We start from the raw sequence: 18445 nt of genomic DNA, 5'->3' as shown, positions 1-18445 counted from the left end.
ATAAACCAAAACAATTCTTTCAATCGGCTCACAATTTTTGAAGATATGCCCTCTTTAAGAAATGTACCCGTTTGTCACTCTGTCCACGGATGAGGTTTAGCTACATCAAATATTTAAACGAAACGCACAGTTAATGACATGGATAGATAATAGCATTAGGCTTGGGAAAGCATTCACTATAAGTGAGGATCACCAGCTAGCTTCAAACATCTTCGCAACCCCGTATTTCTGCAGCATTCGCAAGTATCCGGCGCACAATGATGGTACGCAACGCAATTAATGCAATGAGAACTAGGGCTGAAACCTGTATTCGTCATGGAGGCAACCAGGTAGAGGGCAGAGCAGCACAGTAAACTCACTTCAAAAGAACCAAAGACAAACTAAACAGCCCTTTTCAGGGCTACCTTTTATTCCAAAAAGAGAAATGACTTATGTTGTCAATAAAAAGAAAGCAAGAAACGAGAAAAACAGAAGTAATTGCAAGTATAGCAAAAGAAGTCCCATCCCACATCAATTTCGCCCAAATTAATGACACTTAACAAAATCCATAGCCCATAAGCCCACCTGTAAAGCCCATTCCCTAAAATAAAGTTGTTATTTTATAAAGTTATCATCGAGGAATGTTTTATATTCATGCATGGTATATGCACTTTTCAATCTTTGAAGTAGCCAAACCTCCTCCGTGGACAGAGTGAAAACGGATACATTTCTTTAAAAGGACATATCTTCAAAAGTTATGAGCCGATTGAAATAATTGTTTTGGTTTATTAAAGCTAACGATTTAAGGTTTCTTTATATACCAAAATATATTTGATCAACTTTTCAGAAATAGGAGAAAAAGACGGTGCAATGTGGGGCCTCTTTTTTTTGGGACACCCTGTAACTATATAATTCTCAGGTGCAATCTGTGTACAAACTCTGAGCCCTGAAGCTGCTTTATGTCATGAGAAACGGCCGGCCCTTTGTTTTAACATGTGGGGCCCTGGGGCCCATAATATTTTACTTATGGGGCTCATGTACATATGTTGAAGTATAAATCTCAAGTACTATCAGAAAACTTAAGCTGGGCATTGTAGCTGCTTTATTTACTGAGTAACGGCCGGCCCTATGTTTTAGCTTTTGGGGCCCTGGGGCCCATATTATGTGACATATGGGGGTTATATATACATATGACAATATAATACTAAAGACCTATCTGTGTACCAAATCTGAACCCTGTAGCTACTTTATTTGCTGAGAAACGGCCGGCCGTAACATTTAGGCCCCTGGGGCCCCTAGCCTTGTACATATGGGGTCAAAATGGGCAAAAGGCACATCTACAACTTAGGGCCCATACATATGCCACATATGAGCCCTATTCATCTTATACTTATAGAGCTAGGCTTGTCAATCTGTTGCACCATATTTTAACATTTGGGCCCCTGGGGCCCATAATATATAACATATGGGGCTCTTGTATATTTGTAAATATAGAGTACCCCTAGGTCTATCAGTGTACCAACTCAGGGCCCTGAGGCTGCTTCATTTGATTAGAAACGGCATGCTTTGTATTTTCACATTTGGGCCCCTGGAGCCCGTGACCTTTGACCTCTGGGGCCAAGATGGGCAAAAGGCACTTCTATGGGGTAAGGCCCATAAGTGTACCACATATGGGACCTGGGGCCCTTGTAGTTTTAGCGCTAGCCTTGACAGAATGATGTGTTTGATGGACGGAGGAGAAAAAACCACAGGATGGGAAGATACCCGTCCATGCTTCGCATGCGGGTATAACTAGACCAGCTCGGCATAAAATTTACATACAAACAACAATGATATATAAAAACAGTGATATTGCACTATGGGACATCATAAGGTGAAATTTACTTGCAAGCATATTTAAAATAACCGACTGTAGCTGGCAACAAATTTTTGGCTCTGGTAGGAAGAAGGTTAAAGGACAGTGCACCTCTGGAGGAGAATTTCCTTTTGGCAGAAGCACTTCGGTTAGTTGGAGGGACAAGATTACCTTGGGATGCGGACATAGTGGAGTGGCTATGACTGTTACTAACTGTGGAAAAGATGTTACATAAAGGCAGTGGGAGGATGTTGCTAAGGCTCTTATAGACCATGATGTTAAGGTGGATATTGCGACGATCATCAAGTTTGTCCCACTTCAAGGTATTAAGAAGAACATCAGTGGGGTACCTGCGTGGAAGACCAAGAATTATTTTGCCAGCAGTATTTTGCAACCTGTCAAGCGTTTTCAGTAGGGACTTACCAGCATTTCCCCACACTGAGTCGCAGTAGTCCATGTGAGGTAAAATAAGAGCTTTATACAGGAGATTGAGGGTTTTTTGAGGTAAAATCTTTCTGAGTCTCGCAGCAGACCATTACGTTAAAAACAGTTTTACAGATTTTGTTAATTTGCTCATTCCAGTTTAGGGCTGGATCCAGCCAAACACCCAGATATTTGAATTTATACACATTTTCAATTAAAGCATTATTTATATACACCTTCAAATCATCATTTCTACGAGACATTTTTTGTTGAGTACATAGAAGCATAGCCTTGGTCTTTTTTACAGTGAGGGTGAGATAATTTTTGTTAAGCCACTTGGCAACCTTACTGATTTCTGTATTCATTCTGTCATTGATGTCACTGACAGACTTACCCGTAACAAAAATAGCTGTGTCATCAGCATATAAGGTGACTTTAGAGTTAGTGTCAGTGACAACATTGGCAAGGTTATTAATGTACAGCGTAAAAAGAAGGGGTCCAAGGATTGATCCTTGGGGGACGCCAAACTAGACTGCTGCTGGACTAGACACATTATCACCTATTTTAGTAACCTGTTGACGATCAGAAAGGTAAGATTCAAACCATCTGAGTTCATGGCCATGCACACCAAAACTCTGGAGTTTATGAAGAAGGACTTTGTGGTGCATGGTATCGAAAGCCTTCTTCAGATCTAAAAAGATGACGCCCGTGTAAAGCCCAGAGTTGAAGTTGTCGAGCAAATAATCTGTGACCTCCAGAAGGCAAGTTTGGGTAGAGTGCATGGCCCTGAACCCTGATTGGTTTGAAGACAATCGATTTTTATCAGAGACATATTTGTAAACTTGGCCATGAACCAATTTTTCAAAAACTTTCATGCAGGAAGGTATCACCGAAATGGGCCTATAATTACTGGTGTCGAGATGATCCCCCTCCTTAAATATGGGGGAGACTCTACTCTTTTTCCAGGCTGAGGGGACAACACCAGAGGAAAGACTGATATTCATGATGTAGGCCAAGGTCTACATAGCTGCGCAAAACCAAACTTGAGGAGCTTAGGGCTGATGTTATCCAAGCCAGTAGCCTTTTTACCATTGATATCCTTGAGGAGCTCAAGGACATCAATGGATTGAGATGTCATGAAAACAGGAATAAACTTGTCCTGACATTTGTGAAACTGTTGAAAATGTATTATTATTTAATCAAAAAAATCAAATGGACATAAATGTTGAACACCAATGGCTGCCACTAAATTGGAGATGATGGGAGGTTTGAGGAGATAGTAGGATTTTAAGCTGACCATCAATTTAATGGAAAGCAGATACTAAATCAACATGTTACTGTCAGTAGTAGAGAACAGCACAGTACAAAGCTTTTTACAGTCAGTCAGTAGTAGATGGCAAATATTAGATAAACCAGTATATTGCAATCAGCAGTAGATCCCATCTATTTCAATACATTGCTATCATCAGTATAGACAGTTAGATTAGACTATATTTATAAGTGCATATTTTTAAATGTGCATGTCAGCCATGAGCACCGCCATACCAAAACCACCAAGTGTGACCAAATCCTCAGGTGATTTACCACTATACAAAAAAGGATAGGAACTTTTTTGACAAATATCATTGTAATTGCAGATACTTAAAAGATAAGATAGCAGATACTGGAAAGTTAACATATTATAGCAGCAGCAAGCATACACTAAAGTAAAAATATCACTGTCAACATTTGAAGCAAATTTTTTTTTACTATATTGCTAAAATAATGATATTAAACATAAATATGGCCAGCCATCAGATAGTATTTAGGAAATCAACCTCTTACTTTTCTTTTCCACAATGTAATTTCACCTTTGGGCCACAATTTGGCCAATAAAAATTGTAGATATTAACCAACATATAAAACAATAACCAGAGTTGGTTTAGTTATGAAATCCATTGATATGAATACATTTTGACATTTATGTAATAAGTGTTCACCTGCCAAACCACCTGTGCAATACTCAGTCAATATACCAATAATGAATCAATCAATGCACTTCCTATCACCAATGAAGCCAAAATACTTAGCCTTGATTTCAAATGGATTGCAATTTCCAGAATTGTCATGAAATGTCATGGTTTTAGAAGAATTGTACTTGAACAGAATGTGTCATCTAATGTGTGTTTTTGTTTATAGAAAATAAAATATTTTGTTTTTAAAGAAGCACACTTGAATAGAATTTCACAGCTTATATTTTATATAAATGTTTTCTAATATTATTTTTGCTCTGGAAGCTATTGATTTAAAATGCACCCTCTTTGCAAGTAAGAAGGCAGTATCTGCCATGTTAACAGGTACTCTATATATTTACTAGGGAGGACAAAGATGGTTTCATGACTAATCTGTTTTAAAAACTTGACAGATACTAATAGATAACAATCTGGGGTTTCTCATTTGTTGATCTCTAATGCTTAAAGACGAGCACGTCCGAAGTGCTGTTCTACCTACTCATGTTTGTCAAAAGCACATCTCTGTGTATCAGGGCTGTCTGATCCAAGGACATGAATAGTTATCCTTCCTTTGGGCTAAAACCCAGAACAGAGCTATTACTAGTGAAATTTTGTGGACTGTTTAATTTCACGAGAGTCTTTGCATGGTGCCACTTTACCAACTCATGTTTGTGAAAATTGCACCGCTTGTATAGAGGGTTTGCAATATGACGTCACTCATGACAGAGTCATCCTTATTTAAATAACATTCTGCCCTCTATAAGGTACCACAGGCCAATTCTCTTGATACAATGTAATACAATAAAACAGGTGATAGATATGAATGGCTGTGGAATCGAATCAGAGACCTGTCCCTCATTTCATTCAATTGAAATTTATAGACTGGTTCTGAAGTATCCGGATGTTCCACTAGTATTATGGGAATGCCTATAAATCTTCTCTGATAGAACACCACAGTGATGAGTCAGAGTGTTCCTCTCTTAGCGTGAAGCAGATGATGCATTTCCAGGCATATTGTGTTTTCCCATACAGTATCTGACATGACTAGATTTTTCTAGTCAAAATGACTATGACCACATAAAGTGATATTTTACTTGGGGATCTAGTCAAATTGACCAGATCTAGTCATTATTTTATGTTTCTTAAGCCATGTTCAGACGTGGGTACTATTCGGCGTAAATTTACACCGGCATTCCAAAGAATTTACTTAATTTCACACACACACGTTCACACATGCTTACTCCGACTACTTTACCATGGGCTCGCAGACAAATTTAACACAACCTTCGCAGGGGACCATTGAATACTCGGAGTAACTGCTGGAAGTAAAGTGGCAGTGATGCATACATGTCGTTGCTTTCAACAACTGGCACGAGTTCCAATATGATTGGGTATCATCGAAACGCCCAAACGAAATTTGTTTATTTATTATTTCAAAACAAATTGCTGTTGACAGTGTTTTACTTTTTTTGTCAGCCGCAATTTGTTCTTCTGCTTTTAAATACTTTTTTTTGACATTTTACTACTAATTTCTCCACGCCTACCCCTTGCATCAATACTGTTTGCCCATCAACATGATCAACAGCGAGGAGCTCAGTGGCAAATAGAATGATGAAAAAGTATGAAATTGGTGCATTGATGAACATCGCATCGAGCACTATTTGCATCTTGCTTAATGGTGATCTTTCACAAAAAGCAAATAAAAAGTCACCAGCTCATTGTGAAAGTTCACCTTACTCCGACTCGTCGTGTTATACTTGTGCACACGGGCAGCTACTCCGACCCACCAGGTCGTGTTTACACGTTACTCCTGACAAAAGTCAGGAGTAAATCGGTCGTGGGAAGGTCGGAGGAGCTTAGCACAACTAGCGTTCACACTGGTACTACTCCGACATTTCCCACGACCTTCCGCCGACTAGTGCTTACCACGACCATCCTCCGACCTTCCGCCGGGTGTAAACCAATGCGTCTGAACACGGCTTTAGTCATATCCTTTGACTAGATTTGCAGGTCAAAATGACTAGATCCTAGTGAGATCTTATTTCACTTGATGATCTAGCAGGCATGAGAACTTTCAGGCTTTTGCCTGAATTCAGGCAATTTTGTTGTCCAAATTTTTCAGCCTGTTTTGGACCTTTTAAGGCTGAGTGCACACACTTTTTCAGGCAGTTTTCAAAAAAGCTGTTCTTATATGCCTGTCTAGAAATGGTCACCGAAATGGTGGTCTCGTGTACCAGACAAGCAATATCTGGACATGTAAAAGTTGTAGGCCTTTTCGTAAAGAGCAGGGGATCAGCCTGGGCCCGTTGTCTGTCACACTCAGCATTGAGGTCAACTTGCACCTGTGGCGTGCTTTGAGGGATGAGTATCCAGAAAGCGTGGATAAATGCTGTTTTATTATTATTTTATTATTATTATTAGTCAAATTCAGCCACAGTGGTGAGAAGCGAGTGAGAAGACCACTACACTAACCCACACAAAACCACACTGACTAGAGGGAGAAGGAGGCAAATTCTGTTCATTTTGTGGGAGTTTTTGGCGTGGGAATGGTTTAGGATCTATGGTTCAGCTACTCATGTTTGTTAAAAGCGCATCTTGTGAATCGACACGATACTTTCCTCACAGGAAAAAACCCACACTGATCTTGCCCTAAGGGTAAAACCCACACGCAAGCTATTATGTGAAAATCCGCCTCTAAATTTTGTGAACATTTAATTTCACAAAAGGTGTTTATTCTCTAGTAACTTGATGCATTTCTATGTGAATACATTCTTATTTTAAATTTGACCCAAAAGAGTGCTTTTTCACAGCTGATAATGAATATTAATTTATTGTTCATAAACTACAACAATTTAGGTATTTTGGAAATAAGTCCTTGCTTTTAAAATAGTGTAGGCTATATTTACGGTACTGTACTTTTGTAGGAAATAATAAATAAGGCATCACTAAACAACACCTTTATTGTTCCGGTTATAGTTTTCTCCAACCTGTGCTATTCTCTTTTGGTAGAAAATTTGTCAATGTATACATGTAATGTAAAAGTAAAGTAACATTGTACCCTTAAATATTCACCCACAATATTTATTGACTCAATAGATTCACTACAATAGAAGAACACCCAAATTGGTTTACAAAATACAGCTTAATAAGATACTTAATGTTTACATAGTAGTTCCTGCTCATTGCGTGATTTCCCATAGATAATTGATGTATACTCAATGGTTTGGTTGATATGTAACAGGAAACATGTTCAAATTACCAGCTCTATTTATTAATAAAACTCAGAATGTGTAGGTGCGATGGCCTGACGATGCATATATAGTTAAAGCGGTAATGAAAATTGAAAACTTGAATCATCATTACACCAAACAAATTGTTTGTCAAAATACATCATATTGTAGCAAGCATCTATATATGTGACCCGGGTATGTGACACGATCTGGTCCATGGAGGCCAAAGGAGACATTTTTGACAATTCAACTATAATTATTACTTTAAATACAAACATTAGGCATGCGCATATTTTGGGGGCAGCAAAATCGAAGGGCGGCGGAAGAAGAAGGGCGGCAAAAGAATTAGTAAAGAAAAAAAAATGTGTTGCTTTTTGGGCGATTAGCCTATAAATCTTTTTTTTTTTTTTTTTTTTTGCTTTTCACTTTTTCAAACGACCGTAAAAAAAATTGGGGCAACCTTTTCGGGCTGTTGAGGAAGGGGCGGCAAAATAGGTTTTTCTTCAGCCCCCCGGGGAAAAACTGCTCACTTTTTGCAGGAATCTGTTATACAAGTTGGATTCTTTGTGTCATACCCTTTCTGAAAATGTATACTTTTATATAAACTGGGCTCAAAAAGATACTTCCAATTTTTCACAAGGTCATATCTTAAAATCCTGTCCATAAAAATGAAATTACACACAGGATTGTGGGATAGGCTTTTACGACGGGGATTCATAACAATTAGTAGGTTTTTAGCGGGTTCGCCGTCGGACAAGTTTAGAACACACAGGATTACTTCAGTACTCTACTCTAAACACATGTCAATAACCAAGCAGTTGTCCAACTGACACAACAGCAAAATGCACTGACATGGCACACCTTCCAGGACTACATTCACAGGCAAATAATTGGCACCCAGAAAAAGAAATCTGCGAGAATGCATACAATATCCTTACACAGTGATAATTTCCAAAGAGTAAATGGAATAGTGTGGAACAGGACTGCTTCTACTTTTCACACACTTTCTTCAAGAAACAGGTCTTGTTCCACACTATTCCGGTGACATCCCGCTATCTCTAAGGTCCGCTATCTCTAAGGTTCGCTATCTCTAAGGTTCGCTATCACTAACGTGTAAAGTCTATGGAGATCAGAATCCCGATATCTCTAATAGAGAAAAGGGTTAAGCTATACCTAAAAAAAGGTCCGCTACTTCTAAGGTTCGATATCACTAATTTAGAATAAGGTTCGCTAGTTCTAAGGTTCAATATCACTAATTTAAAATAAGGTTCGCTATCACTAATTTAAAATAAGGTCCGCTATCACTAATTTTGAATAAGGTCCGCTATCACTAATTTATTGAAGGTTAAGCTATCTCTAAGGTTCGTTATCACTAATTCCAATAAAGGTCCGCTATACCTAAGGTTCGCTATCACTAATTTTGTTTAAGGTTAGCTATCCCTAATTAATTAAGGTTAAGCTATCTCTAAGGTTAGCTATCACTAATTTCGATTAAGGTTACGCTATACCTAAGGTTAGTTATCACTAATCTTAAATAAGGTCCACTATCTCTAATTTTAAATAAGGTCCGCTATCTCTAATTTCAAATAAGGTCCGCTATCTCTAATTTTAAATAAGGACCGCTATAGCGAACCTTATTTGAAATTAGAGATAGCGAACCTTATTTAAAATTAGAGATAGCGAACCTGATTTAAAATTAGAGATAACGAACCTTATTTGAAATTAGTGATAGCGAACCTTAGAGATAGCTTGAACCTTAGAGATTACTGAACCTTAGAGATAGCGGACCTTATTTAAAATTAGAGATAGCGAACCTTAGGGATACCGGGATTGTTAAAATTAGAGATAGCGGACCTTATTTTAAATTAGTGATAGCGAACCTTAGAGATAGCGAACCTTCAATAAATTAGTGATAGCGGACCTTATTTAAAATTAGAGATAGCGAACCTTATTTAAAATTAGTGATATCGAACCTTAGAAATACCGAACCTTTTTCAAAATTAGTGATAGCGAACCTTAGGTATAGCGGACCTCTTTCGTAATTAGTGATAACGAACCTTAGAGATAGCGAACCTTGGAGATAGCGAACCTTAGAGATAGCGAACCGTAACCACTATTCCACTTACTCACAGATTTCTTGTGTTGGGTGCCAATTATTGGGCTGTGAATGTGGTCCAGGAATCGGTTCCATGTCAGTGCATTTTGCTGTTGTGTCAGTTGGACAACTGTTTGGTTACTGACCAGTGTTTAGAGTAGAGTATTGAAGTAATCCTGTGTGCAATTCCAGTTTATTATTATGGACAGGATTTTAAGATATGACCTTGTGAAAAATTATAAGTTTCTTTTTGAGCCCAGTTTACTTATCATCATTACTTTCAGAGATACAATAAAAAATAATATCTAAATGACTGCCTCGAGGAAGGCAACCAGACTATAGTAATTACTGTAACTTGTGATCTAATCAAACTTGTAGGAACATGTAACTACTTCAACAGATACATTTACATCAATCCTTCTCCTTCCAAGAAACAACAATCATTGCTGTTCTATTTGTGGTAATGTGATTCAAGTTTAAACAACTGGAGTGTTAATATTACATCATATGTTGCATAACCTTTACAAAGCCTGGGTAGCCTCCTTTTCTTTTAGTTAACTGTGTTGAATAGTAAGAGACTTGAGGAAACAGTGGGGGAAGGGGGAAATGTTTGAATTAATTTGTCTCCATAAAAATATGCAAACAACTCTTATGCTGGTTTCATACTTCTGCCGCTTACCGCTGAGTAGAGCGACGCTTCATCATGCCGCTTGCACTTATCCGCAAGCAGAGCGACACACCACTGAGCGGCAGCGGCATGACTCTGAAAGCCACTCTTGATGCTCAGCACTGCTCCAAATCGTATTGGAGTGATGCTGACAGTGGGCAAAGCGGTGGAGTGATTGATATATGGCCTTGCTGCTGGTCACCGCTGGCATTTCTGTTGCGACTGCGCAGTGAAGCTAAATTATCTTTAAAACGGCAAGCGACAGGAAAGTATGAAACCGGCATTCAGGAGTTTGACGAGCCATATACCCTTTATAATTATGCCTCCACCGGAGGTATTATGTTTCCTGGTTGTCCGTCTGTCTGTCTCTCTGTCTCTCTGTCCGTCCGAGCTTGCGAGTGCAATTTCTCAGAACTGGTAAGACGTACAGTGATGCAAGTTGGTGGAGGGATGGTCATTGGGGGTCTTCAAATTATAGGAGGTTTTCGTCGCAAAATATGGTAATTAAGTACCTAATTTGCATAATGTATGCGTAATATGCGTAATAAGCAAAATACCTTGTGAACAGATTATCTGGAGATCCGTATGGGGTACAGTGACGTAACTTGGTGGGGAGTAGCGGGGCCACAGAGGTTCTTGACCTGATTAGATTTTCAGCACAAAATATGGTAATTAAGTACCTAATTTGCATAATTTATGCGTAAGAAGCAAAATACCATTTTCTCGGAGACTAGGGGCGCACGTTCCTCAAACTTGGTGGGTGGGTGCATCTTGACCCTAGACAGAACAAGTTTGTATTGGTCAGCGGGTCAAGGTCACCCGAGGTCATCCAGGGGTCATCTGAGGTCAAATTAGCAAAAACTGCTGTATGGGCATGAAACTGGGTGAGTACAGTCAACATTTAGAGCCAATTTTTTGAAGGTCATTTTGGGGTCAGCCAAGGTCACCCAGGGGTCATCTGAGGTCAAATTACTAAAATTGTCATATGGGCATAAAACTTGGTGGGTACAGTCAACATTTAGAGCCAAAATTTTGGAAGGTCATTTTGGGGTCATCCAGGGTCATCTGAGGTCAAGTTACTAAAAACTGTCGTATGGGCATGAAACTTGGTGGGTACAGTCAACATTTAGAGTCAAATTTTTGGAAGGTTATTCCAGGGTCATCCAAGGTCACCCAGGGGTCATCTAAGGTCAAGTTACTAAACTGTTGTATGGGCATGAAACTTGGTGGGTACAGTCAACATTTTAGTGAAATTGCACCGGTTAAAATGATACACCTCAAGGTGGAGGCATTGCGGCCGACGCTTTGCGTCGAGAACGGCGCAAGTCGAGAACCACTCTAGTTAAACTCATATTTTGAGCTAATCATCAGAACAAATAATTAGTTTCACAGTGGAATTTAGAAACTATACTTGACAACATACGCCAACAGACGGCATCAGTGAAAACAAGCAGACACTTAGTCAAAGTGATTGGGATATTCCAATTGAATCCTTACAATGGAAGACATGACATTAATTTCCAACACAGGGGGTGTGAATTTCAAATAAGGTTACCTAAATGGGTGCCTACATTTGAAATCTACACCCTCTTTGTGGGAGATTAAGGTTATATCTACCATAGGGGAATATGGATTTTAATTGGAATAGCCCAATTAATTAAAAAAATGATCTATTATCATCACATTGATCTATTTATTTCTATTGGCCAATTCTTATACCAGTTAGGCGAACAATTATGCACAGAATATCTCTGAATGTTCCTTTAAACACAATAAAGATATAAAAATAAGTAATCATCAATATATCCATCAATTCAATCTTTGCCAAGTTCAATGTCATGAAAGGTAGTCACATCACTCTTTAAGAGCATCGGTAAGTACTGATTTATCACAATTCTAAGGATAATCAACTTAGATGCATATATGATGACATTTTCAGTACTCCAATGTGCAAAATTCTTGGGAAATTTGTACTTGGGAGATATTATGCAGTATGAAGTGCAGTCTGCGAGTGCAGTCAAGATTTTGAACCAATATCCACAGAAAGATGTGACATTCATTCAAAAGTAGCACTCTGTTAATTGGTGTTCTAGACATGTTCCCTTTGAATCAGTTTTGTGTTTTGTCTTTTACACCCCTCACTACCCTCATAGTTTATGATGTCAAAGTTATATGTTTCTTGCTTTGTTGGCTGAGAATATTCATACATTTACATATTTTGTAAAACATACAACACTTAGTATCTCCTTTTTGCTTCAAAAATAGTCTTCTTTAGGAGTCGTGTATATACCTCCAAACTTAGCAAAATCATTTCTCATTTAAAGTTGTGGGGAAAATTGGTGAAATATTTTAAATATGTATTGCATATTGATAAGATTCTGCATTTGGTGGAATCAAGACATTGGCCCCTTGCCTTGCAAAATTCCACACACATATCTGGCAGAATGCAGGTCATGATCCCGGGGTCATGATAAAATGAAGGGATGAGATAGCAATGTTTGCACCATGGTCATCACATCACACATCAAATTGCATTCTGAATGCGAGGAATGTCCAGATGATATCAGATAAGTTTGATTGTTTGAAACGTAGCTGGGAGGAAAAGCTGTCTGTCATTTTAAATTTTGACCTAACATTCAGAATACAATTTGGTGTGTCTGATGTGCTCTCAGGTCCCACAAAAAATACTATGCAAACGTTGCTATCCAAGTCCTTAAACTCTTTTCATTAGGCTTAACAGATTTGTTTCTCCTAGGCCGTGTTCTTTTCATATTCAGGAGCAATGTTACTGCACTTCTTTTTAATTGAGAAATGAAGAACAAAATGATAATTTTAAGCAAAAATTCATGACAACATTTTTTCAAAAGATATTTGTCACATGCATTGTGTTTACAAGCAATAGGGAATTGCTAAATATCCCATCAAAATCATATGTACCCTACTGTGCACTGATTTGACAATAAATATTTGTGTTGTGTATACCTGACTTTAGAAATAAAAACTAAATAAAAAATGCATTTTACATTTTCAGGCCACCTATGGGAGAAACTTGTTTTTATTAGCCTTAAAAAGATTGAATTTAATTTTGGTGTAGGGTAAATACGCCGATTCTCGGTCACTTAAGAAACAACCCGCTCTATTTCTTGCGTAAATGATTATAAAAGTTAGCTATATGGGAACGTGTATTCCCCACAACATCCAGTTTAACATACCCTGCATGACATCTTCCATTGAACTTGTATTGGAAGTACAAGGTCAAAAGGTCAAAGTTGACGACAACGCCTATTCTCGGTCACTAAACTCCTATTCTCGGTCACCGTATAGTTTTTCTATACCTATTCTCGGTCATTCTCTTTGGAAGCCTGGTTGATCGGTATGATGCGGTTTTGATAACTTAAACGCATAATAAAAATACTGCGTGCAGTATTCTCAGATATATTGACAAGGAGCGATCCTTTCAAAACGGTTTTTTGGCAAAAATTTTCGTACCATCCGATCGGGGTCCGAGGTGGTCCTATTTTGTGGGAGCGCACAGCGGAATGCGGCGGCACGCCCGACTAGTCCAGGAGCAAGATCACACAGGGCCCTAAATAAGGAGCTCGTTCACCCCACTACATACAAGGTTTGACACCATAGGTAGTTAGTATGGACCCTCTAGATCACTGCTAGGTAGGCAGTGGTCTCAAATTGTGGTAACACTTTTTTTTTACAGGTCCTGGACGTATAATCACATAAAATCACGAAAAATAGGGCAAAATTAAGGGGCAGGGGAGATATAAATCCCCATAACTCAACTTTTACTTATAATAATGAATTTATTTTGGTATGACTATGTAGCTAATTGATTGTTCTAACTTTCTAGTATTATTTGAAAGCAAACCTAGGTTTCATTAGATCATGATTGGAAGTGGCCAGTCCATACACTAGTGGAAAATCAGATTTTTCACAACAATGCGTAGGGTGGGTGTTTTTATGGCACTGGCTTCAAATTTTACTATTGTACCCATTTCTATTTTCAAAATTAATTAAGCTCCATTTTTTAATTTTGTTTTTAATATCAAGCATATCTAGCATGTCTAGGCAAGCAGTGATGTTCTGGTTCAAATATTTATATAAGTGCATGTTTGCATGCATGTTGGTTTGTGTTGTGTAGCTTTGGGGTAGGTGGGGGTGGGGGGGGTGGGTGTGTATAGGGTTCGGGGTTGGGGTTGGGGTGTTTTACGTGTCTTTTAAGACACGTAAAACACCCCAACATATTAAAATATGTCACTCAGCTGAACTATATAAGTTCCAAAATTTGTTTGGTAAGTTACCATTCATATAATATTTTGGATATTTATATGTGCGGGGTGAGATCAACCACTGCTTGTCAGGAAAATAGACTGAAAATGTAAAAAATAGTTACTTTTCCACATGTAGCAGCGTGTGTAACGATATTAAGGGGTAGGGGAAATATAAACCATCATAACTCAACTTCAACTCATGATAATGAATTCATTTTGGAATTAATATGTAGCTAATTGATTGTTCAAATGTTTTAGTATTATTTTAAAGCAAAACAAACATTATTTGTCAGGTAGATAGACATAAAATGTGAGAAAAGGTTAATTTTTCATGTATAACCATGTCAAATATGGTATTATTAAGGGTTAGGGAAATAAAAACCACCATAACTCAACCTTTACTCATAATAATGAATTCATTTTGGTATCAACATGTAGCTAATTGATTGTTTTAACTTTCCAGTATTATTTTTAACAGAAAAACCATCAGGTCTACATAAAGTGTGAACAAATGTTAATTTTCCAATGTGTAACAGTGTAAAATATGACAATATTAAGGGGTAGGGGACATACAATCCAACATAACTCGATGTTTATTCATTATAATTTATTCATTTTGGCATCAATACATAGCTATTTGGTTCTTGTAATCTTTTAAAGCAAAATGACCATTAGTTGTAAGCTGTATAGACTTAAAAATTTAAAAAAATATCATATCATATTTTTCAAGTGTAGAAGCGTAAAATATGTGACGTGTCATGTCAAAAGGAGACACTTTTGGGCAGGATCGTAAATGGAGAAATAGCCAAATATCTGCCCAGGGGTGATTTTTTCACAATTTGGGTTTGTTGCAAATTTGTAATGTTCTTAACGTTTAAAATATTGTCTGATAGTTTCAGACCGGAATATAACTGGCATCTTGTATTTTTTGATACATTTATTCAAGGCAATTCCTACTCTCAACATTGTCAATGATATTTTTAAAGGCCAATATCTCAATTTCCAATTTTATGATACCATAACTTACTTAACTCAATATCTTCACTTAGGAATGTCCGATTTCATTGGGGAAAACGGCATTGTGGAGCAAAATATATCTATATTTAAGATATGTAAAAACCTCAAAAATGATAACCTGCCCAAAAGTGTCTCCTTTTGACATGACACGTCACATATGACAATATTAAGGGGTAAGGGGACATACAAATCACCAAAACACAGGTCTTACTGATGAAAATGAATTCATTTTGGTAACAATATATAGCTAATAGATAGTTCCAACTTTCTATTATTATTTTAAAAGCAATTAAACCATTAGTTGTCAGCTAGATAGACATAAAATATACGAAAATGTTAATAACAGCGTAAAATATGACAATATTAAGGGATAGGGGACATTGAAATCACCAAAACTCAAGTTTTATGGATGAAAATGAATTCATTTTGGTATCAATATGTAGCTATTTGATTGTTCTCATTTTCTAGCATTATTTTAAAAGCATTTAAACCATTAGTTGTCAGGTAGTTAAACATAATATGTGAGAAATATGTTAATATTCCATATCTAACAGCATAAAATATGACAATATTAAGGGGTAGGGGACATACAAATCACGAAAAACTCAAGTTTTGCTGATGAAAATGAATTCATTTTGGTATCAATATGTAGCTAATTGGTTGTTCTAACTTTCTAGTAATTATTTTAAAAGCAATTAAACCATTAGTTGTCAGGTAGATAGACATAAAATGTGAAAAAAAGGGTTAATTTCCATGTGTAGCAACATAAAATAATAACAATATTAAGGGTAGGGGACATACAAATCACCAAAACTCACGTTTTACTGATGAAAATGAATTCATTTTGGTATCAATACCACTGCAGATCGATCAGTGGCGTAACTACGGGGGGCAACATACCTTAGGGGCGCCAAATTGACCAATTTAGCATCCAAGCGATGAAAGTCCAAATTTTTGCGCCACGGCCGACACTTTTGCCTCCTTACCAGTTCGGCCTTGATATTATTCCGACAGCCTGTCACTAATTCATAATCGATTTGAAACATTTATTGAATAGATTTTTTAATGTTGAGATCCTACTCTGTTGTTCCCATAAAAACAAGCACGATTCATTTGAATTTAGTACCCACGAGAGGCTGATACATTTTGCTCAGGCGCTAGTTTTAACCGGAACTATACAAGGTTACACCAAATGCGGAAGGATTTAGTGTTGTGCCCCTTGAAGAATAGCACAATAGCGCTAATAGCACGCTATAAGGTCTAGGTCATTTTAAGAATAGCACAATAGCGCTAATAGCACCCCTCCAAGTGTACAAGAATTATTATTGCGATAATAAATAACATTATTGCGATAATAACGCGCTATATGCCGCCTAAGGCCAAAACAATTTCCAGAGCACAATAGCACTAATAGCACGCTATAAGGCCTAACCATTTTAAGAATAGCACCATAGCGCTAATAGCACGCTATAAGGTCTAACCATAAGAATAGCACAACAGCGCTAATAACACCCCTCCAAGTAATAGGAGAACTCAAAAATAGCATAACCATGATAACTGCGCTAAAATTAACATTTAAAGCTATTTTTAATGTCCCTAATGGTTTTTTTCATGCTCAAAAAATAACACTGTCAATTGCACAAATAGCATATCCATGAAAATAGCGGTGCTATTTGTGCTAACATGTATATAAAGTAATGACAAAATTGCGCTAATAGCACGTGTAGGCCCGAGGAGATAGTGTATGTAATCTGCGCAAGTCAGTTATAGCGCCTTTCTCGGTCCAGGGCAGGAACCATTTTTGCCGCCAGAAATGTGACATTGTTGACCCAATTTTTCCGACCGAAAAAGCTCGAAAATACGACAGGTTAGGGGATGGGGTAAGGGGTAGAGGAGGGAGGGCGGGCGGTCACAAATAATTTCTCCTCGCTCATTTGTATTCGACAAATGGCTATAGGCCTAATTTAAGCCTGCAGAGCAAAATGCAACACTTCTCATGTGCTCATGCATGATCATTTGTAGGACACATGGCAACAACAATGTCAACATAGCTCATACTTGGGAACACTGACCGAGAATAGGAATGCCAACGGAATTCGTATGCCTATTCTCGGACACCCCTGTTTCTATGGGAATTTACATAAACACAACACCAATCATTTGCTATGGTGTTATTTACGATGCAGGTGGATCAACTTGTTAAAATTACAGCTTTAAAATGCATGTACAATTTCGCATTACTGATTATATTACAATATCCCCTCTTAAATGACGTCATTATTTTTTTTTAAATGCCGATATTTCAGGTCACCATACAATCTCAAAATCTATTATTTGAGGTGAACTGTGCTGCCGTGATATTAAAAAGTCACCAAAACCTGCAGCGCCGGTACGGCTAAATGATTCGTTCGAAAGACACGGCTGAAATTAAAGCAACGATCGTCAGCGGTTGTTCAAATCGCTAACTGACCGAGAATAGGCGTGTGACCGAGAATAGGCGTATTGACCCTAACCAAATATGAGTAAAATATGAGTTGATAATATATATACATATATATATACAAAGTAATGAACTAAAGTAATATATATATATATATACAGGAATAATATCTGCAATTGTATGCTAACATCATTCCCCCTATCTCTGCACCTCTGTCTTTGAATCTAAGCAATATATATTGATGGATTTCTCAATGTGAGTGTCATTATGGGGAATTGAAATAGGTTGTAGACTACTTATTACTTATGTCTTTTACATCTATCACATTCTAGGGCTAAGCATTGGATACAATTCTGCGACTGTAATACAACAAGAATAAATCATACAGTCCAATATTGGGTATTCTTTCAATAAAACAGAAATTGTGATAGCATATTTGCCATTTTACTATTCAAATTTACACTT

At 37.5% G+C, this 18445-nt stretch overlaps 1 protein-coding gene across 1 annotated transcript in view; it reads left to right on the top strand.

Annotated features, from left to right (window-relative positions):
- The window catches only part of LOC140136935 (synaptotagmin-7-like), a 552412-nt gene that overhangs the window by 285627 nt on the left and 248340 nt on the right, over positions 1-18445 (top strand). The gene's annotated exons all lie outside the window — the stretch shown is intronic.

This window comes from Amphiura filiformis, chromosome 17 (assembly GCF_039555335.1).
Source record: "Amphiura filiformis chromosome 17, Afil_fr2py, whole genome shotgun sequence".
In the NCBI taxonomy this organism is placed as follows: domain Eukaryota; kingdom Metazoa; phylum Echinodermata; class Ophiuroidea; order Amphilepidida; family Amphiuridae; genus Amphiura; species Amphiura filiformis.
Note: the sequence above shows the minus strand (reverse complement) of the source record. Positions and strands in the feature narration are given on the sequence as shown.